Raw genomic sequence first — 24,128 nt, forward strand, 5'->3', positions numbered from 1 at the left:
CGGCGAGTCACTGGATAGCTTTCAATTTTGGAACACTCACGACAACGAACCGTTTTGTTTCTATTGAACAGGTGGTCGACATCATTACCAGGAACTAATAACCGGGACGTGATTGTCCTGAAGAACCGATTAAAAATTCATGCAACCCAGAAGAGCTCACGAGACCAGCACCACCAGAGGCACTAGTGTAGTTTACTCACATTATGGTTAAATTTATTTTGAAGTGTTTCGGAAAGTGTAGACTTTTTTGACAGATTCCTAACCTCAAACCCCTGTATATTTTATTTATGTTTTTTCTGAGACAAAACAAAAATATTTGTGTGTTGTTCCGCCCGGAAGCAACCTTTGCGCCGTATAATCTGTTGATTTATTTTTCATTGTCGTGATACTATTCCGGATTATTAAGTTTTTAGTCGCTGTAGCCGTCTGTGGACATGTCCGAAAACGTCACACAAAAAATGGAGAAGAGAATAGCGCTGGTAAAACGAAAACTGCCAGATGACAAGATCACCCAGGACAACTGCCGCTGCCACAGTATCTTACCGATAGGTTCGAAGCGCTTAGTTCCATCAACGTCGGGCTAGTGTCACAGAAGAGCTTCTCCAAGCTTCCGGCCCTCTCAAGCTGCAATATCTCACGCCACATTTAAAATTCCCTGAGATACCTCACCGTTAGCAGCTGGCTGATACACAGCTGAACCTGTCCGGCAAATTGGCGAAGGACTTAAATGAGCTGCAACAGCTGAAGGGGCTGGAAAACTTCGAAGTACTGAGGCTGTTCAACAATGAGGTTACGATGACTCCTACAAAACAAAAAAATCCAAAAGTCTTCTAGCTAATCTCCTCCCTGAAGTATTTGGATGCGTCCGACCGAGAAAACGACGCGGCATGATGAGGAGGACCTCAATGTAGATGTTTAATTAGAATTTCGAAGAAGACGAATCAGACTGGAACGAGGAGAATGGGGAAGTCGATAAAAGCTTCCACGAACGCACCGATGAGGATGAAGACGACGGAGAAGATGAGTGATGGGAAGTTCAGAGTCCACTGTAGTTTATTATAAAATCGTCTAGGATTTCTTATATCTGTGGTGGACATAGACAATTTTTTAAATACTGTCAAATAAAATATCAAAGGATTCTCAGGAACAATACTAGATGACTATGAGTAATTTCTCCAGGAATTCCTGGAAGGGATGTTCTGAGATTAGCTATAGAATATTCTCGTCAAGGAGAGCTTGTACTAACCCGAAAAAACGTTTTATGTGTTCTTCCGTTTTTTTTAAATGAACTGTATATGGTAGTCTTTGGTGAATATGCATACCGTTATACTACCGGAGTAGGAGCGACGACCTCAATATTGTCTATCCGGAATAAATTCATACCGCTTTTTATACCGAAGTTGGATTTTTCTCAGGCAATTACAGGCAATTTTCCCAACATCGGAAGTAGTGCGCTGGATTCGCCTAAAGATGCTCTAAACAACGCATCAATTAGTTTGACAAATAAAACTTCGGAAGAATTCGGTTCGGAAGTTCCGACTTCTGAATTCTAACTTGGTGATACGCCGACAATATACATAAATTGGTATGAACTAGCCTTGCATAAGAGGTAAAATATCTAAAAATAATACCAAAAACTTATATGGAGAATACTTTAGGCATAACATGCTTATGTATTTTAATACCAAACGAATAATTATATTTGGTCACATGCATTTGGTATTGAAATTCAATTTAATAACTGAGTGTTATTGCTCAAGTATTGTACATATTAGTTTTTGGTATTATTCATTTGGTATTTTACCTCTTATGCAGGACTAGTTCATAACAGAGTATGATATCAATAACAGAATTAGGTATTATTCAGCCAATTTCTACTGCTCGGATACGAGCCGAGTTACGAGCAATATTGTCAAATATTTGTCTGATAATATGGGACTTTGGCTTGATTCTCAAATTTTCTTTAAAATCACTGGATTTCTGTCTGGTTCTTACGTTAATTCATTGAGTCTTTCACCCTGGAGTTTTGATATATGCACATTCCTGTAAGCGTAAAAAAATCTTTCAAAGTTCATTCAAGCACATTCAAGAACTTTTTTCATTGTGAACTCTAGCATAAATTCCTGCTGGAATTGTATAGGGAATTATTGTTCGAACTAACAGGAGAGATACCTGGTCAGACTACATGAGGTTCTCCTGGCAAAATTTCGAGAGTGGGAAATTTTGACGAAATTTCGTGTGACATGCCTTGCAAAACTGTTGACGAATTTTTACTTTGTTTCCTCATGGATTCTTCCAGGAACTCTTCCTGTTGTTCCTTTAGTTTCCTCCTAAAGTTACTTCCAGCAAATCTCATGGACTTCATTCCTCAAATGCTCCTCCTCAAATTATTCGCGTGATAAAATTTATGTGCAAAGCTCACATAGAAGCCATCAAGAGGGCAGAGTTCTTATTTCAAATGCGTTTAATGCAAGTTAAGTACGAAACTATTTAAACACATGATCTTTTGTAATACATTTTATGTGCAATGGTTTCAAAACGAGTTCTATAAGCTATTGCACATAAAATGTAATAACAAGCTAATGGCATAAGACACTGAACAACAAAAGACAAGGGAAAAAGGGAAAGGGATTGAAAAAGATACTTTGCCGACAGAAGTTCATGGTAGATCATATATAATTCGAGAGCAAAATTTAGTTTGGAGAATCGAATTCAAGGGTAAATTCAAGTAGCTTAGATATCAGAATGTGTTAATCCTGCTTAGTATATGCGGCGGAATCATGAATACGTATTTTTTCTAGATACGTCGGCAACAACATTCTATTTCCTCTACGGATTTGACCTCATCTTGAAGAATCCAGCATGTGCTTCATCGAATTGGTTATCAGCCCCTTTTCCTGTGGTCTTCGAGTTCGAATCTTTGAACAAGGATCTGATGGAACCGACCGAGAGTGATTGGAAATAAGCTACAATCGAACAACGGCTTACGTAAGATTTCTTTGGGAGCACATCCGAAGTTTCGATCCGGATCTGTTCGATGAAACAAGAATGATTCGGATCGTTTTTGCACATACTGAAGTGCTATAAGAATTCCTGTATCTTGAATATTTAATTACTTTTACATTTTCTTTCTACTGTGCATTTTAAAAATTAGGTTGAGATAATAAAATGACTCCGCAACAACAAAAAACAAAAACGACATTATTATTCATGTTTGTTTTGTTCTGCCTCAGCAATGCGTTTAGAATATATTAGCAAAACTAATAAAATTGAATTGATTCAATCTCATTGATTTGTATGTGCATTCATCATAGGAGGTAATACGTTTGCACATAAAATTCATGATGACTGAATCGACAAGGTTTTATAAGCACCGCACATATTATGTAAAAGCAAAACCAACTGATCCAATTTCAAGTGCAAGACATTTATAAGCAATATGCAGTTTTTTCTGAGTGTACAATTCCTCAAGCAAATTCTTCTTCAAACGCATTGCTGATAACTGTTACTTGTCATCTGGTGCTACAGAATGGCAATATGTCATGAGTCTGACTCTATAGAGAGTCAGACTCATGACATATTGCCATTCTGTAGCACCAGATGACAAGTAACGATTGAAGTAAATTTCCGTCCTTAAGGGGTCCATTACTAGCACTCACCCTAGATTCATAGTTAGTATATTTACCTAAAGTTTAGGTTTGTTTAGGTCCTAAACAATAGTGCTTTTGTTTAGCGTACAAATACAACGATGTCAGGCCAATAGGCCGAATGAGAAGAATGAATCAACAAGTGAGAAATTAGTAGTTCTTCCTTCGCCTGTTCCTTTCTTCTTCTTCCTTTTTCTTTTCTTCTCTCTTCTATTTTCTTCACTCTTCCTTCTTCCTTCTCTTCTTTTTTTCATTTTCTTTGTTCCTTCTTCTTTCTCGGTCCGGTGTAGGACGTTTCGGGTGGAAAACATTCTCGACTCTCTGAGCATAGTGAATCTCTTGTACTTGCGACACAAGATACATATATTCATACAATGGGGGGCATAGAAAAACCACAAAAACTTTCAATAAAGTAAGGAAATGCTAATAGAATACTAAATTGAGGCCAAGTTCCAGTTGGAATGTAGAGCCATAGAAAAAAAAGAAGAAGAAGGGTATTGTAAACGTTAATCGTAATGTGTTTTCATCGTGAGACCTATACTCATATGTAAGTAAATCCTTTTCCTGGAGTGTGATACTCTCGAAACAAATTTGATTTTGATATGGAATTCTTCGGCGAGTTTTTTTTTCTCAGCGGTACCGCACATCAAATCAAACTAAGGTGAAGTTCACGCGCGTTCTCAAATCTTTGCCTACTGGTGAGCCCACTTAGCTTCGGCTGACTTTACATATGTCATCAAGCTCCTATTTATCGTTGGTGACTCGCTGTTCCCAAAACTCATTGCCGATACTTAACGTTGGTTTTCCAAACCCGGCGCTTCGCTACGAGCGGGATTTTTATTTGTAGCTGGGCATGTCTGATAACCTAGGGGAGGATCACTTATAAACTTCCTTAAGTAAGTCTCGCAGACAGACGTAGACGGGACATCATTCCTCCTTTCATAGCGCCTACGTTGAATCTGATGGTTCATTCAAGGCTTTATTTAGGTATTACGTTTTGTGCTTGACTGGAATAGCGAAACTTCAACCTACTGCCTGGCGATTGCATTTGTTTGTCCAATTGCAATTGCAATTTTCACAAACAATAATTTAGGCGAGATGCAGTTCTGGAAGCGGATTGTTCCAAAGATCAGCATATACAAACTACAGTATTTGCATCACCTGGAGGTTACTGATGTGTTCTGTTGCTCTTCCCATCGCAAATCTTAGTAAAAACGGGGACATTGTTTTGCTATTGAATTCCAACAAAAGTTTGTTCCGAAGAAGCGCAAGCATGCGGTCAGTGAACGGGATCGGTTTAGTTAATATCGACGCGAATCTGTAGAGCTGTAGAGAGAATGCACTGGATTACGGTAATTGACGATCACTAAACTACATATATGTGAAACAATGTTTTTGATCTATGCTTACTTAACAGAGAGGTCATGAAGCGGTGATAATTTTCCTTAGCACGCTGTGCAGCCGTAATGTGGATATGTCCTCCTAGTTATCATCCAACCAAAGTGTCTGTGCCTTTTAGGCTTGAGAAGTGTACCGGTATAACAAGTCGTTATCCTAAGTAAGTTCAATGCCTAAACGCAGCTCTGTTGACGCCTTGGCATTCCACATCCGATTTATGGTTCTAGCACAAAGTTCCAGTACAAATCCGTAGAACTTTGGAAGCGTGAGGTAAGAATCGAGTTATTAGATGAGCGTCCTGACCACAAAAAAGCAATTAGACCCAAAATATTGAATTTGTCGCAATTGCAACAGTAGATACTCACGATTTGTGCACGAAATTAGCATTTAGCAACTGGAGAAGAAAAACCGGTCCAAAACAAAAACATCAATGCTGTCAACGGAGAGTGCACGGTGAGAAAATCAAACGGAAAAATTAATAATTGACAGCGCTATATAGGGTCTTTTCATTTGTATACCTAGAACTCTACACACCGATGGAGACTTGAAGCGCAACACGAAAAAAATCCAAGTGTCACGTCCCGGTTATATTAGTTCCTGATCATCACTATCTATTGCCTCTTCACACACGGAATGTGTCAGCTTTGATACAGATACAATGCAATGCATGTTACGCTCTAAATCAGTCTATCAATATTCAATATTCTTGATAATTTACTTGCAGGTTTGAAATAGGGTGACTGCTCCTTGAATCATTTGAAAGTACCTATACGGTCGATACAAAAAAAACTTTTTATAGAAGGCTTGGAGTGTCATAAACCAATCGAATCGGCTCGGCGAATTTTATGGGAGACTAGACATTAGAAGATGTTCAGGAATTGAAAATTATATTTGAAGAATGACTACAGATAAATTGAATCACCTCTAGACCTAGACCTAGACCTAGACCTCTCAACTACTCAACTTATACTCCATTGTACTATTGGTGATTCATTTCTTCCAACCAATATCAGCTTATCGATACATTCAGCCTTCCTTCAGCAAGTTTACAGCTGTCGGAGTCTTTCAAATTAAAACACATTTTCATTTTTTCTTTCAACACTTCAACATTTTATTCAACATTTCTAGCTTAACTTTTCAAAAGGACCAAAGTAACATTTTTTCATGAATTAATTTAAATACTGCAATCAATAGCTTTCATGTTGTTCTGTTGATTGAACTATTCGAATTATTTTATGAAAAAATGTTACTTAGGTCCTTCTGAAAAGTTAAGCGAGAATTCACTTTTTCACTTCCACTCTCTACTACATCCGTCTTAAAACTGAAGCTTCTGTCACCTGATACATGCAGACTACCTGTTCATACACGGAAGAAAAAAGTACCCAAAATTGAGTACTTTAAACTTACTTTTGAGTTATTTTTCTCTTCGCTTTCATCCACTCTTTCTTTTGTTGTCAAAACAAAAGAGCCAAACAATCCAACGACGCCAGTTCAATACGGGAAGCCAATTTTGAGTTTTATTACCTGAGGTCGAAATTGAGTGAATTAAACTTAAATTTGGGTCAATAAATTTTCCGTTGGGTACTTTTTAACATGGGAGTAAAGGCAAACTACTTCGACCCTACTTACTCAATTTTGGCTTCCCGTACGGATGTTCGAGGTTGGGTGAATTAAACTCACTATTGGGTAGTTTATTTCTTCCGTGTAGTCTCTCGCTTTTTCTTTCTCTTTCAAACGCTTATGAATCTCGTTTTGACATTTGTCTCGTAAATAGGGTTGTTATTAATAATACACTTTTATAAATAATTAGTAGGTTACGAGTAATTTAAAGTACTGCCAATAAATTCAAATATTAGACCTTTATTTAAAATCAATCTAATTCATCTCAATCCTACAACAGCCTTCTAATACTTTCAGCCCTTTGTGTTCAGCCAACTTGCTCCTGGCGAAAGTCCGATGGTCGCCACTACGATGATAGGGTTGTAGTGTTGCCAAATGCTCGCGCAGAAACTTTTCGAGATTGAAGCTGTATTTCTCTGTTTTGCGATGAGATGAATATATGATCATTGATACAAATTTTGATATCGCGATATCATCAATTTCACATTTTGATTTTTCGGAATTTTGTTTTTCTAGTTTTTCATCCAATAAAATAATTTCTTGAATCTATAGATTCAAGCAGCACAACTTGTTTCACTACTAAACATTTCACTGTATTGCAACTATTCGGAAAGAAACAATCTTTGCGTATGTGCCATCTGTCGTATTCCAGCCGAAAACGGCTGAATGGAATCCGCCGTTGAAGAGCGGTGCGACTGTTCGTTTTAAAATTCGACAGCAAACTGCCGGTGGAATCTTCGTCGTTGCTGCTCAACCCGATGGCGCTACCAACACCATCTCACACTGCGCTAGCATTGCCATATCCCGCCGCGCAACCTCTCCCAGCCCCTCACAAGCTACCGATTCATTGGCACACGCTTAAATAAAGCAAAGTTCGTCAGAAAATTCAATATGTTGCTCTCCATACTCTCAAATACTCAATCATGTACAGATTCTTTCACGATAGAGATCAGTATTAGCGCATATGCAAAATTGAGAATTCGAATCAAGTCTAAAGTAAAACTTGCCACATTGTACAAATTGGGGCACGCGAAATATGTGATTTCACGATTGGTATATTTGATTGCTTATGTTTAATGTACAATCCGCAATAGCAGAATCAATTCATAGTCTAGAATCACTTATACAAACTAAAATCATTAGCCGCTTGCTCTGAATACTACACCATCAAATATAACTCTCTTGCAATCCAAAAAGCGCAAGAGGTGGAGCCTACGGAAACATCCTTCGATTGCAGTAAAATTGTCAAATACTACAACGGAAAAAATAAAATAAAAATATGAAACTGGATTCGGTTTATGGATCTTGTGATTGATAGCCCTTCACTCTACCACAGCACCATTCAAAACTTCGAAGGGACTGCATGTTGACTCACCATAAAAACCATACGATTATGGACTTTTGTACTTAAACATGAAGACACACTCAACTTATCTTCAACTTAATTTAAACAAACAATTAAATTTTGAAAGACGCATTGAAGTTACATGGTAAAAAATATGCAACTTGATGATTTCGTTTCGTGTTTGCTACACAAAGTGGAGAATTCTTTGGTTGTTTGTTTCCAAATGTCAAACACGTGCTGCATTGCAATGTTAATAAAACATTGATCACAACTCGAACGTTTTTGACATCTTGATGCAACTTTTACGTGCTTTGATGTTTTTCCAATGCCTTTAATGAAACTGAATAGAAACAAGGTGCTTTTTGGAAGATGTTGCGTGTGCTACTTGGGTATTCTTTTTTTTAAATTTTCAGCATATCCATTGCAATTTTTAAATTTTCAGAGTTTTTTTTATTTTCCGTGTAAATAGTTGGATAAATATTTTAGAGTGTATCATTCAGAAGGCTATAGTATTTCACTATTCAAAGGTATACAAGGAAAAACACGAAGGAACAAAAAAATACTCAATTTTCATTTTTTTATTAATTTGTAGAATTTCAAAAATTAACTGTGAACCACAGTTAAATATGCATTGAAGTTTACATTATCGATCGACGTTAAAACTTTTCAAAATATCCCAAGCAGCACACATGTTACACATAGATTACAGCAACTTATGTGTGACCAGTAAGTCATTCATATTCAGTATATTCAGGTTGCTGCAACCTGCTGCTCGGGCTGAAAAATTGAAAATTACAAAAAATAATCAAAGTACCTACCCCGTCTAAAAGCGGTCTTGGGCGGTAGAGGGTTAATAACCAGCGAAGCCAGATTGGTTCAACATCAATTCCGTTCGCTCAAAAATTTTGGCTGGCCCTATTTCGCGCTCCTCCACAATATACAGAACATTACACGACGGACCTCTAACTTTTCTCAATGCATAGAAATTGGGAAAATGGTAAATGCATCATGAAACAATCATGATTATCCTTAAACAATTGAAAAATGCTCCTTAAAAAATCTGATCATTTTTCCTCAAATTATTGAACAAATTACCTTGAAATATATAAAATGCTCCGTAAACATTTGAAAAGTGTACCGTAGCACTACCATTTTATTTTTGAACTCTGTTGAAAATGACAACATAGAATCAATTTAATATTCAGAATATTTCAAATTATTGAGCTGTAGCGCTGGCGATGCCATAGTTGTGGTAATGTTGGTTCACCATCACCAGCTATTTTGACGTAATTGACGTAATTAGTTAGTAATATTTATCTTATACAATTCTATGGGGAAAAAAAACGTCCAGAAATCAATTCGGTAAATCATCCAAAAAATTCTTCAGGCATGCCTTCTTTTTTTTGGAATTTCTTCATTAATCTTCCATCAAAAACTATTCCAACAGGACTACCTTTGAAAAATCCTTCGCAAATGAATTCAGAAACTTCATCGGAAACTCTTAAAGAAATTTCTCTCGATTATCACTAACTACCTACAAATTCATTCGGAGTTTTCTATAGGACAACCTTATAAAGTTCGATAATGAATTCTTCCGGAAATTTGTTTAGAAATTCTTTTTTAGCATTATTAAGGGAATTGCTCCAAAAATACCCTTAGTAATGTTTTCCAAAATTTCTACATGAATTACACTGACCCTACATATATGTGTCACTTTGTAACAATAATTAGTCACTCCAATTTGCATGTTAGTTAAATGGAAATGACTCATATTAGTGTGTGACCCATGATTGTGGGGACAGTGTAATCCAGAAATTATTTCATTAATTTTTAGGGAAATCACTACACAAAAAAAATCGATTTCCTCAGAAATTTATCCAGTAGTTAATTTGGAATTTCATCCATAAAATTCTAAGTCGAAGCACTAAGAGTATCCGAACGAAATACAAAAGGAATTTCTGAAATATTTTGTAAAAGAATTTTCGACATTCGAAAGTCCAAATAAGAATTTTCAAATGTAGAAACTTTCGAAGAAACTTTTGGAGAAATTTACAAGGGCTTTACCGAAGGATTTTCTAAAGATATCTTTGGAAGAATATCCAATGGAATTACTAGTGGATTCTTTGAAAAAAAAAATCTGGAACTCCTGGAGGAGCTGACGAAAGTATTTTTTGGAGGAATTTACAAATGAATTATTGATGGATTTTCCGAAGGAGAACCTGAGTGGATTTTCAAAAAGTATTCCTAAAGGAATTTCTGAGAGAATTGCTAAAGGAATTTCCGAAGGAATTTCTAAATAATTCCTTAAGGAACTTCCAGATGAATCACTTGAAGAATTTTCGAAGAAATTTACTTTGGAATGTCAACTGGAATTTCCCTTTAAAAAAGCCTAGATTTCCACAGATTTTTTTTCTCCTCCAGGAATTCCTTCGAAAGTTCCACCAAGAATCATTTCGGAAATTTTCTAAAGATTTTTAAAAATTGTCGAAAAAACATTTTTAAGAACAATTTTGGCGTAAACAAACAAATTTTAGGGAAAATATTAAATCGCGTGCACCATCGTGCCCCAGTTGAACTCCGCCAGTTTAAATTAGTTAACTCTGGATTATCATGAAAGAAAGTTGAAGTATAGCTAAGACGAATTTGTTCAATGTTACATGTTCATGATCTTGTAAATACATGCATGACGCAAAGATAAAATGTTTAATAAATGTTTGAGCTGTGTTATGAATCATGTAGTCAAGAATCCACACAACTGGATTTGCTTAGGCCTTGAAATTAATTATGGTTATGGCAGCGCGTTCTAACTATCTCTTTTTTTCTTCTTTATTAAAGAGGCTTTCAGCCCTTGGCTGGTTCACCTCTGGGACCCTAACTATCTCTCTCTATGTTGAAGGGCATCCGGTAATTGGTAGTATAATGGTCCTTCGAGCCGGATTATTGGGAAACTCTGCGGTTCGAAGGACCAAATGTTGGTTACTTCCAACTGGTTGAGGGGGAATCCTAAATCCCACAAAGATTGCACACACGCCTGTTCAAACTTAGCTCCAGGATTAGAACACAAGAGCAAAAGTGTTCTTCAAGATTTTGAATAGGATGTTCAACTTAACTGATGATTTGCTTTTGGATCATGCAAAAGAATTATTTTAAATGTGATTCTTTACTGGACATTAGGCAATGGTAATCTCGGTTAATGATCACACTAGAACAAAAATTCAAGATTGTTTTCATAATGGAAAGGGGAGGAAGGGATGAAATTGATCTCCCTTTAACGCTGATACGCTTCCCCTTTTCTTCAAATGGAAGCTTGCCAGAAGAACTTCGTTCGATTCAAACCGTAGCAAAAATTGCCCGCCACTCGCTTTTTAAAATCCACTTCTGATCTGAGCAATTCTCTGTGGAATCACGATTTTTTTTTTAGATTTCAATTTTGTATTTTTTTATTACCCTGAAATTTTGAATATTCATCTTTTATGTCCAAAAAACATCATCTGCATCACTGGTTTGCCATTTTAACTCTGGTGTAACTTTTGACAAGGCCCTAAGCAAAAACACAACACTTTCAAAAAAATATAACTTGAAAACGGCTTGTCCGATCATTCTGGTGTCTTTGGCAAAGTTTTAGGTAATCAATGGGGCTATGTGAAAAAAAAACATTCAAACATTGAAAATAAAACTTAAAAATCGATTTTCTCAAAAACAAATTCTACAGTATTTTTTATTTTTTGATATGTTGCAGAAAATATATGTATTATTTTGCAATATGGGTCATGATGGAGAAAAGTTGGACAAAAAAGTTATATTTTTTTTTAAAAAGTTGGTTTTCCAAAAATGGTTGAAATATTATTTTTACGTTTTTCATTGAATATGTCATTTTTTCTACGGATCCACTTTAAGATTTTGTGGTTTTTGTTATCAGGAACTTACATATATATAGTTTTAATACTTTATCAGAGTGATTTATAAGTTTTTACAAAGTTCATCACTTGAACTTACATATTGTTTACTCAAGTTGAACTAAATTTGAAATCACACCAATTTGAAACTAAAAGTGTGCTATTGAAAACAAAATCCGTAGATTTGCGGCAAAATGTTTTTATTTCGTAGCATTCAATTCCGTAAATCTACGGAAATTTTCGTAGATCTGGCACCGCTATACCGTCGTTCGGGGTAACATTGGGCCTAGGGGGTAAGATTGGGCCAAAAACGATAAATGTTTCCACTCATAATATCTCAGAAACTGTTACGAGTTTTGATGAAAACTTCAAACGGTTCAAAATTATATTAAAATTCAAGTCTAGGAAATCACAAAACAAATTCCAAGGATTAATTGTGCTCGTACCATAATGCTTGCAATTTGAATGTAAAACTGTTGATTGAATGAACCCGTTTTAAAATAGTGTCAGTAATGCCCCTCAAATCTATTACATAACTACTTGTACCTAACTAATTAAGCTTGTACCTAACTAATTTCAACTTAATTCCAATATTAACTACTAGATGTTTGTAACATTTACTTGGAGCATACCACATTTTGGCCCAATGACACCCCCGTAGACGGTACTGAGAATGCTAATAGAATACTAAGTGGAAAAGCAGGCTACATTCCAGTTGGAATGTAGACCCATAGAAGAAGAAGAAGAAAAAGAAGACTTATGTAGGGGAGAACAGTCCAAAATGCACCCCTTAAGCTTTTTCGATGTTTTCACCAATATAAACAAGAGTATGGAAGCTGTAAAATTTACAAAATTAGCTAAATTTCACTATAATCTCATATTCATAACAACAAGGTTTTTATGACTTTTATAACGCATTTAAAATAATTTTTTGCAATTCCTGATCATAATACCTGGTTTACAGTTCGTCTTTGAATGCTAAAATGGCCTACTTTTCCATACCAACCAAATGGGTGCTTTAATGACCATTATGCAACTCAAATGGGTTGCATAATATCCATTATAGCACTCATTTGGGTGCTATAATGAAAAACCAACATGAGAACAGTAGTTACATGACTTCATTTTGCTGAATTTGCTTGGGTAAGTGTTCAAATAGTGTATTCTCTGCGTCGCGTCATAAATTAAATATTTTGATGGACATGAAATCATAATTTTCCAAATGGTAGTTCATCTATCGCTTCGTGGTTTGAAGAGCTATGCAGTGTGGTACGATAACATAGAATCCGATAGTTCTCTGCAGCAACATGATTTATTCGCAAGAATGATCATGTGGAGTAAATAAAACTGTAAAATTTGGTACATTTTTACCATACTGAAGCTCATTTTTCGTCATTGCAAAAAATAGCGTGTGCAACTCGTTGCAAAACTCGATTTTTTCAGCACTATAGTATCTATCAATCTCGGCAAGCCTCGGTGGATAAACGTACAACTCGTGCTGAAAAAATCATCTTTTTGCAACTAGTTGCACAAACTACTATTAGAAATGGGTTTGGAACAAAACGCCCAAATGGTGGTGTAAAATAGTGGTGAATGCATGTTTGTTTGTTTTGTCTTAATGGATTGAACGAAAGTTTTACGGGTGAGGTGAATAATTCGCAAATTGTTAAATTTAAGTGAAATTGAAAAAAAAATTGCTCAAATTGCAACAACTAATATGGAATTGGAATTCCAACAACTAAATTGGAATTAATATAACGTACCCCCGATATAACGTACCCTCGATATAACGTCACTCGATATAGCGTACATTTTTCCCCGTTATAACGTACACTTTAAAAAATAATTTTAAGTTGGATAGCTATTAAAAAGAATTTCCGAATCAATTCTTGAAAAACCCAGATCAATCCACCTAGCGGTGATGATGCTTTTCTCGCTCATTGTAAAATGTGTCGAGAAATTTTTTTTTAGAAAGGTCAAGCAAAATTGGATCGTGGAGAAACCATATCAAAACCGGATGTAGACGAAATCAGGGGCTGATAAAATTTTAACATGCTAAAAATCATCACTGTATCTTGTACATATTCGTTCATGGAATGATGCTATGGCAGTTTCATTGCAAAGAATTGAAAATATATTTTTTTTTTAAGTTAAATTGTAAACAAATAATCACGCCTGAATGCGTCCATGTTTTAAAGAATTAAAACCAGAAATAGTTAACTATTCAAATTACACATGTTCCAAAATATGAAAAAATTACGGTATATTAGAAATATTGAGAATGTAGCTAAAACTATTTTGAAAGCCTATTCCGACTACAATCTTTATCAGAATAAAGTTATAATAAGGAGGCTCTTGATGTCAGTGTAACATCTCGTAATCTAAACAAATTATAAGCGTCACCTTTTATAAAGCCAAGAGTGTTCAAAAGTATGTAGGAAGCATTTTTGACCAACTACACCCTGCTTAAATTATTATTTGGGCTTTCTTCATCATCATCGGATAATAGTAAGAAAGTTGAACATGGAATTACCTGATAACTTTCCCTTACAACCGCAAACGCGCATTATTAATGAAATTCTTTCGCTTGACGATAATTCAATCTACGGAAAAAAAAGCTCAAATCCTATTATCGGTTGCGTATGAAAAGCTTGTGGTAGATAGTGACCATATGAAATTTTTCCAAAGGAGGACAATTCCTTCAAATCGTGTCAAAAAGGAGGACATTTGGTTGAAAAAGGAGGACATTTAAAACAAAAATACCAAACCCAAAATTTCCCGAATTTGATATTAAATTGACTGATTTTTCGGGACGTCGAGTCAAATACGACATACAAATTTATAAAAATAACAAAAGAAAGAACGAACTCACCATCTTTATAGTGAGATCTTATTAAACAAGCTTCAACATATCTGAATAATGGTACATAAATGTTTGATATATCAATATGCTGACATTTTCGGCAGCATTGCACAGAATTTTAGCAAGTAAAACTAAAATATGATTATTTTCGAATGACCTAACCATCGCAACATTGAGCAATAGCCAACTGATTGTATATTACATTAGACACCTAGTAGACTAGCGGAGATTATTATTTGAACACCAAGAAGTTTATGGCATGCGAATGCACCTATATCCTATAGGCTTTCAATAGTTTTTTTTTGTGTGAAAATTCTAAAATGTTTTCTGGCTGGATACAACTACGTTGATTTTCATGGCGATTTTGAAGCTTTGTGGGATGTCATTTTCAGGGTGTTATGGGTATAATTATAGAATGATGAATCTAAGAAAGATTACAATTAATTTTTATAAAATATTGTTGAGTATATATTTTTACACCCGTCTTTGCAATGGGGTCATAAGTTTTAGTCCCATGTTTCCTCCAACAAATTTTTTTTAAACAAATATTCCACATGCTTTAAATATACACAATGAGCTTCCAAATATAGTCCACGTTGGTTGGAAAATGGGCATTCAAATACAACTTTGATTCACTATTGAGATCCATTCTTTTTTGGGAAAATTATTAAACTCTTTCAGTGGAATATTTTCACCTGTTATGGGACGAGTTCAGCACTATTCCATTTAATTCCATTACATTGCGGTGGAATTAAATGGAATAGCAAGGATGTTAACGATCATTCAGTAATTTGCGTTCGATCATTTAGTAGTTTGTCAATAACTCATTCCAGATGCTGAATTTCAAAATAGGTTGTATGGTGGACTTCTAGTGCGAAGGTTTTTCTACAACTTTGCCTAATGGTTCGTTATTAGAATTCAACTAATAACGGAGTTAGAGCGCTAGTTGCAGTAACTCAAACTAAATGATTGGAATTTTGTTATCATTTAGTCTAAGTTACTGAAACTATAGCTATAACTCCGTTACTTGTGAAATTCAAACAACGAACCATTAGGCAGAGTTGTAAAAAAACCTTCACACTAGAAGTCCACCATACAACACATTTTGAAATTCAGCTTCTGGAATGTGTTATTGACAAACCACTAAATGATCGAACGCAAATTACTGAATGATCGTTAACATCCTTGTGGAATAGTTTTAAACTCGACTTATGAGTTATGACACGTGTCAATGGATCAATCAAGGTAACTCATTTTGCACTCACCGCATCAAAACAATGGCGGTACTGTATACGCATATTTCTATTCGTGTGTGTTTGACAGAACATGTCTACGGTGGCGCGATCTGTTCATTTCATAGCGGCGGTTTTTGCTTATTGATTGGTCCATTTTTAGATTTTTCTAGACTACTTTGGAGGAAACGTACCATGTGTTACGATCGAAATATGATTCAATGTATGCTTTCTCGCAGCAAATCTTGAGAAGCATTTGAATCATTTTATTCATAGCCTACTCACAATTTCGTGAAATTATCAAACTATTATTTTAAATCATTCTTTTGACATCTTCTAAGGGCTGTATCGAAAATAAGTTATCCACTTTCAAAGTGTTATTACTCAGAAGCTCATGAAGGTATTGGTTTGTTTACTCGTCATCTCCTAACTCACAAACCAACTGAGTAGCTTATTCCGATATATGTGTAATTAGTCCTACAAAGGGTTTTAAAATTTCATCAACCGAGCTAACGATTTTTGGATTTCTAGGTTTTAATTATATCCACGGAAATCAAATTGAACATGAGTTATGAATAGTATTAATCGAATGATTTAAGATAAACACATCGAATTCTTTTTTAATTTCCTTAAAAATCCTAAGACCTCCGGAAATTCCTGCAAAAATCCAAATCAAACGGATGTTTCAAAGTTACCAAAGTTAGAAAATGAAGAGTTGAGAAGAAAGTGTGTGGAACAAGAGAAGACGTTGCTGTCCTCATTAATTTTGGGTTGAAAACCCCATCAAGAACCGCCGTCATTCCGTGGTTCCGTAGTCGGCCTAATCCAGCATTGTATCCGCCGATGCGATAGTCGATCGACCTTCTTATTGGTCGAGTTGCAACAAAACAAGGAGCGAGGAAGATCCCCAAGCCACCCCGGCGATACCATCGGTAAGCCCGCAGCGAACAGAGTTGCTTGCTGCCGGGTCGTCGACAACAGAAGGAAGGAAGGAAAGAAATCAAGTGGTACAGTGCTGCCAGGAAGGGGGTTTAGAGCCCCTCTTACAGGTTAACTAACTAAAGAGAGTGAAGATCAGTGTTGTAAAATGTCATTTGCATTCGTTTGTATAATTTTCCCAGAACTTTTTTCAGTAGTTAGCTATCAACTATCAAGTATGGCGAACTTATAGCGCTTAAATGTGGCTACAACTTTGTCTAACAAGAAATTGCTGTAAATATGTAATCTGGGGCGTGGGAGGCAAAATGTCATTCAAATGACATTATGTCAAATGACACGTGACATTTTGGAGAGATTTCACTCTCTAGCCTCAGATGTTATATTTAGAGTAATGTACCTTTGGACAAAAATATAGCTCTACTCAAGCGTTATGCGTGCATCTAAAATTTTGAAGTAAATTTGGCTTCCGAAGAAAGTTATGAACAAATGAGTCAAATGACATGCAGATGACATTTTACAAGCCTGGTGAAGATAGAAGTAAAGATAGAAGTGAATAAAGTGTCGCGAAGGGAAGTTCTGTGGTTTTCCCTGCATTTGATTGCAAGAGCTCCCTGTCCGCGAGTTGCTTAAGGTGAGCATTCCGAACCTGAGGCCATTGGTTCAGGGAGTCTCAGCATAGCGCTGGGCGGGCATACTTACCCGATAATTACAAGTTCCTGAAGGATTTTTAAATTGAACTAGATTTCTCTAAGAATTTCTTTGGGCATTGCTTCAAGATTTCCTTCAGAAATTTCTCCAGGGATTTCTTTGAAAAATACTCTAGAAACAACTTCGGAAATAAATCTAAAAATAATTTTTAAATTCGTCCTCAATGTTTCTTCGGAAATTTTGAATAAATTATAAGAATTACTTCAGAATCTATCTCAGGAGTTACTTAGGAATTCAAAACTTCCTCCTGGAATTCTTTCGGAAATATTTCAAATCATTCATTTTGAATTCCTTTTAAACATTCTCCAGAAATACCTTCCGAAACTCCTTTAGAAATATCTACGGAAAATATTTTGGTAATTCTTTCGAATATTCCTTCGAAAATTCCTTTGAGGATTCGTTCTAAAATTCCTTCATAAATTCCTTCGTAAAATTATTAAGGTTTTGAAGGTTCGCGTAGGAATTTCTCAGAAAGTTGCTTTAGAAGTTTAATTTTTATTAATTTTTTTAGGGATTAATTTAAGAATTCCTTCAGGAATTCCACCGGAAATTCCTTTGGAGATACTTTCACAGATACCTTCAGAAAGTCCTGTTAGCGTTGAACTTAATTTCTAAATTAAAAAAGACGTTAATAAAAATAAAAACAAAAACTGGATTTTCTAAAAATTCCTTCGGAAATTCTACTTTTTCTTTAGCAAATCTTTCAGAACTTTCTGCAGGAAATTACTTGGGATATTCCTTAGTTTTTTCAGCAACTCTTTCAGAAATTTCTTAAGAAATTCTTCTGGAAAGCGGAAAATTCTTCTGAGAATTCTTTTGATTTTATAGGAATTCCTTTGGAAAATAGTTTGGAAATATGATTTGGATTTTTTTTTTTTGGGAAATCCCTTTTGGAAATCTTTGCTTAATTTAAATCCATTAAAGATTGCGGATACTTAATAAAGAAATATTCATGCAAACGGTGCAACGAAAGGCAAGCCTTGTATTTCCTGTGCATCTTATTTCATGCTTTAAATAGATATAAAATGAAGAATTAGTAACGAACAATTTTGTAGAAATTGTTCACAAGAAAAGCTGTCGTGACAAATGAATAGTGAGAAGTGAAAAGTGAAAAGTTAAAAGTGAGCAGTGAGATATTTGAAGAAATTTGAAGATGTGAAAAATGAGAAGTGAGACGTGAGAAGGAAAATTGAGGAGTGAGAAAAGCGAAATGAGTAGTGAAAAGCAAGAAGTGAAAGTAGAATGTTAGAAGTAAAATTAAGAAGAGAGTACCTCGATAGTACGTACACCTCCGTAATTTTAGTGTACGTACTATCGAAGCGTACGTACTATCGAAGCAAAAACAATACCGAACAAAAAAAAATTGTTTTCGGCTTTCTAATTACTTGGGAGTGGTGTAATGGTTATAAAACCGCTCGGAAGCCAAAATTTCGATTGAAGGCTCTGTATTCTAAGCAAATTTATATTTGATATAGTACACAACGGACCAGCATGACTCAGATTTTTCTTGAAATGGTGCCTACATATAGCATTGCGCAAAATTATCGTCCTTGTAAATGTGAGGCTATTATTTTTATGAAATACTGTATGTTAATGCTTCGGAACATCCATAAATAACGTGATATTCGTGACGTTTCAAAGATATGTTACATTTCATCCATAATTATGCATGTTACTACAAAAAGTGACGATTGGGAGTGGATCACAACATTTTTACGTGACGTATGGATTCCACCTATAGATTTTATGTAAATGAAAAGCTTTAAGGTTGTCCTGAACTGTCACTGTCGTTGCGATTCTATTGGCTCCATTGACGCTTCCTTACCAAAGCGATTTTAATTTTCTCGTCTGTAGAATCGTTTATGCCTTTCTCGTACAACAATATGTAACGAAAAGGCTATAAACTGCAAAAACGATTTTTTGATAGGAGGCCGACTTTTATATACTTGATCGGTATCAGCTTGATGAATTGAGGTACCACTGGTGTCTGTCGATAAAGTATTTAAATCTAAATCATTGGATGTTGATCTACTCACAAACTGCAACTAGCGTGGATCTCTGGCCAAAAAGTGCGACGTGGGATAATTTTTGGCAACATGGCCACTATTCAACACATTCTCGGTCAAACATAAAGATACTTTTTTTCTGAAAATGTGGGTTTGTTCTTCAGGAAACTAAGGAATTACTCCAAGAACACCCTCTAAAATTCTACTAGAATTTGTTTCGTATTTTAATTTTAAATTATTTCAAAACTTTATTTGAAATTTGTTTTGATATTCATAAATATTGTCCTCTGAAAAATCTTTAGGAAATTCATTCAAAAACTTCTTCAAATTTCTCCTAGATTTGTTTCAGATATTCTTCTAGGATTTTTTTCCGAGAATATCTCCAGGAAATCCATAGGTAAATCCATCAAGATTTTTCGAAACTCAAACTCAAACCAAGAAATCCATCGTGGATTTTTTTCAAAAATTACTTTAGAAAATTCTTCAGGAAATCCTTTCGGATACTCCTATTCTTCCTGAAAAAAGAACTTGAAGGAATTTTCTGCAGAATAATTTGAGAATTTGTGGCAATTCCGAAACGAATTCCCGGATAATTCTTGAAGAACTTTTCGGAGGAACTTTAAAAGAGATTTCTGAAGTAGTTTTTCAAGTAATTTCCGGGGAAATTATTGTCGGATTTTTGTTCGTGCTATCGAGGTAAAATGTACGTACAATCGAGGGTACGTACTATCGAGGGTACGCACTATCGAGGTTACGTACTATCAAGCGTACGTACTATCGAGGTATGCCTGTAATGAGAAGTCATAAGTGAGATATAAGAAAGTATAAGTGAGACGTGAAAAGTGAAAAATGAGAAGTATGAAGTGAGAAGTGAGATGTGGAAGTGAGAAGTGAGAAGTTAAAAGTGAGCAGCGAGAAAATTGAGATAAGAAGTGAGTAGTGAGAAATGAGTAGTGGGAAGTGAGAAGTGTGAAGTTAGCAGTGCGACCTTTGTCGTGCGAAAAAGTAGTGAAAAGTGAGATGGGCGAATTGAGAAAAATTGTGAAAAGTGCGAAATGAGAATTGAGGGGAGTGGGAGGAGAGAAGTAAGAAGTAAGTAGTGGGAAATGAGGTGTGAGAAGGGAGTTGTAAGAAGAGACCAGTAAGAAGTGAAAACTGAGAGCCTAGGAATGAGCAATGAGAAACGATTTGTTTCTGTTTCTTTCTTTTTTATCATCTTGTGTCTTCCTTCTTCTTTATGTCTTATAACCCTCCACTCACTTATCATTACTCAACATCTCACTTCTCACTACCCAATTATCATCTCTCATAGCTCACCCCTTGCTTCTGTTTATCTAACTACTCATATCATAACATCCTCGCTTTGCAACTATCACATCTCACTTCTCATTCCTCACTTCTCATGTTCCATTTCCCCCTACTCACATGTTACTGCATACATTACACTACTTAATACTCACTTCCGTTTCTCAGTACTCACTTCTCACTACTCTGTACTCATTTCGAACATCTCATTTCTCATTTCTCAGTTCTCGCTGTTCACTATTCACTCTGAACATGTCACTTCTCACTTCACTTTATAAGGAAACAAATTTAAACTATTCGGCCAAACATAAATGTGTTCCTTATCTCGATACCTCCCTAACTCGATGGTCCCTTCAATATCGAGTAAGGGAGAGTTCACTGTAGTTCAGTTATTCAGCCCCGACTAAGCTCTTACAACTCGCTGCGAAATATCGATGCGTACACAATTAGGATGTCCAATTTTTCATTTACAAAGCTATACCCAACTATAGCGAAAGTCTGATGACGCAAAAAATATATGTATTATCGAGCAGCAGGTTGGATGCAGGAGAATCACCTCATCCATGATGTCGTTTGTTGGTTCAGGTTTGGAGGGGCGAAAAGAAGGGTCGCTTTCTTCTAAAAATAACCAACCCCAGAAATAGCTCTGCGAATGTGGTGGCTTCAGACGGGGACCTTCAGTGAAAGTGAAACGCTCACATTATTCTCTGACTTGGTGATGGAGGACTGTGCTGCCAAACAACTCTCCAAAAGCACTTCAGCGGTGTTTTGTGGAAGGACTTGCTAATCGTCCTGTTTGAGTGCCACGTGCGTAGCATGAATGGAGCATACTCCAGGCAGAGACGTTTATGTTTGGGTGATGGCGGTGAGGGACATAGGAAAGACAAACCATAAAATTCGAGTTTTCCGCTTGGCCAATAAACGGCGGCATACATTCGAGCGTGCGTTTTCGGCTCTTCAGTTTACGAAAATAGCTTAATTCATCACTCATTGCCGGTTATCATGTTGTTGTAGATAGCGGCTTTGTCTTTCTTTGAGGCGCAACAGCTGCCGGTCTATTGAAAAGCTTGGTGCGTATCGCTGTGACATAATCATCTCAACCTCTGTTTTGTTTCCTTTGCTAGTGGTGAGCGTTATTTTTAGATGCGTGCTCGGAAATGGTTCAATGTTCCTCCTGAAATGGATAGCATTTATCATCAGTATAAGGATGATTGGCATTTTACAGATATTATAGAAATTGTTTCGGAAGTCCATCTAATTATATCTAACATTTTTTTTCTTTTTCAGGTAAGCGTTATATACTTTTGGAGAACAACTATACATTTGTAAGTAACCATTGCAATATATGTCTTCATCAAATGAAACCTCCTTTCCTAGTGTCAATACAAAATATAGATTTTCGAATTAATATATTTTACATACCAATTTCCAGTATATGAATACCATTAATACACATAGATACGGTTTCTCGTCATTCTTGATAAGGATATGTCATATGAGATAATTTGAAATCGATTCCGTAGCAGATATGAAATAAGGAAAATCAAAATACATTAGCCTTATTACTAAGTAATGAGGCATGGATGAGCCATATTCTATCATAACAGAAGATAGCAATAACGAAATAGAGTAGGTAGCTGAATAGAGCCTATTCGGGTACCTACTTACATTACTTTATCCAATTTCGTCCCCCTCTCATACTCAACAGCACCGGGAATCTCATTCACATCCGTAACTCAACGATGGGCCTCATTAATGGGTGATTGGGCTTCCCCATTACATGCTGCCGGAAATCGTAAGCGAACTCTGATTGACAGAGTTTCGTAACAATCTCCTAACGGTAGGCGGTGCTGAAACGCAGGATATTTTCATCGCTTGCTGCCATTCGGGTTCGAATTTCATTACACCCAAATGAGGGACACCCGGTTTGACGACGGCGGCGTTGATCCAAAAATAACATCCACGCTTCGGATGAACAAAAATCGAACCGAAACAATAAACGATGATGGGCATCCAATTACAATCAATCATTATTCATTACACATCATTGTTTTGTTGGGGAATGGAGGGATGGTGGGCAGATTTCATGGAGTAAGTGATGAACACGTGCCTGCTGTTAAGCGAAGACATTGTGAAATGGGAATGGATTCGTTTCGTCTTATTTTCTTTGGTCAGAGCCAATAAAATGTTTTATAGGTGTTTTGTGAAGAATTAATGAATCAACAAAATTGGTATTCGGAAAAGTCAATTGCACTTTCATCAGTTTCTAAGAATTTGTATTACAGCTTTTTAGTATGCATTCGTGAAAGTTACTGAAAGTTATACTTACATAATTGAGCAAAGCATTCACCTACCACACCACATCATACACAGACATCAATCTCCGTGAATCACCGCGACGCATCAGAACGATGATGCCTAACCAGGTCTCGGTTGGCCGGATTGACGTGCCAGCTCTAGGAGTAAATTACCTGCTTGTAAATTCAGCACTCAACATTCCGCCCGGATGTTGGAGATGAGGCTGAAGTAATTCGACGGGTTTTCAAGGATGTATTTCGTATATTGGCGTCTGCATCGCGGTTGTCAGTCACGTGCGTCAGATTGACTTTGTGCCTTGGCACGTCGTCGTCGTCGCGTCGAGCCAGGTGATGAAGACATGTCGGTACCAAGAAGCTGAATTATGCGACATGATGCGAGATTGGCGTAACATTTACATATCAAAATTACACCGGTTTATTCCGGAAAGTGAACCGAGTGTGAATGGGTAAATGACAGGTAGTAAATTATGGAGGTACCTTTGTGATAAAGTGGTTATCATCTCCTGTGTACGTACGTCATGTAGAAATTGATCTTCGTTACACAAATGAACGTGATTCAAAATACATAATTTCACAGTGAAAAGCTGAAATCTGTACTCCTAAGGGCCAATTTCTTCACCTTCGCTTAAATCTTAAGCGGTGCTTATACATACGTTTAAACGTTAAGATAAAATGCTAAGCTTGGTTTATCCGCAAAACTCCATTGACGACAAAAGTATTTATTAGAATATTATTTATAGCTTAAAAGACAAGCATCACAGAATCCAAAACTAAATTCAGTCACGTTTTCAAAGGCACACTACTAAATACGGAGTCAGCGTACAACTTTTGTTTTTATTATTTCAGCTTTG

The 24,128-nt window shown here is 36.1% G+C and overlaps 1 protein-coding gene and 2 long non-coding RNA genes across 7 annotated transcripts in view; 1 reads left to right on the top strand and 2 right to left on the bottom strand.

Moving 5' to 3' along the window:
- Positions 1-24,128, top strand: part of LOC134213062 (receptor-type tyrosine-protein phosphatase kappa) — a 436,242-nt gene that overhangs the window by 111,833 nt on the left and 300,281 nt on the right. Inside the window, exon 3 of one of the 5 annotated variants that reach the window (XR_009979395.1) lies at positions 22,247-22,284. The exons of the other annotated variants lie outside the window; for them this stretch is intronic. The gene's annotated coding sequence lies outside the window, so the exon portion shown is untranslated. The remainder of the gene's footprint in view (positions 1-22,246; positions 22,285-24,128) is intronic. 5 annotated transcript variants of the gene reach the window in all.
- Positions 4,329-5,481, bottom strand: LOC134217221 (uncharacterized). The gene is made up of 3 exons (XR_009980952.1): positions 5,411-5,481; positions 5,058-5,343; positions 4,329-4,965 (listed from the first exon to the last, which is right to left on the bottom strand). It is a non-coding gene; the product is annotated as an uncharacterized LOC134217221 (long non-coding RNA).
- LOC134213063 (uncharacterized) lies at positions 21,395-22,854 on the bottom strand. The gene is made up of 3 exons (XR_009979396.1): positions 22,628-22,854; positions 22,382-22,435; positions 21,395-22,133 (listed from the first exon to the last, which is right to left on the bottom strand). It is a non-coding gene; the product is annotated as an uncharacterized LOC134213063 (long non-coding RNA).

The sequence above is a fragment of the Armigeres subalbatus genome, chromosome 2 (genome assembly GCF_024139115.2).
Source record: "Armigeres subalbatus isolate Guangzhou_Male chromosome 2, GZ_Asu_2, whole genome shotgun sequence".
Lineage (NCBI taxonomy): Eukaryota > Metazoa > Arthropoda > Insecta > Diptera > Culicidae > Armigeres > Armigeres subalbatus.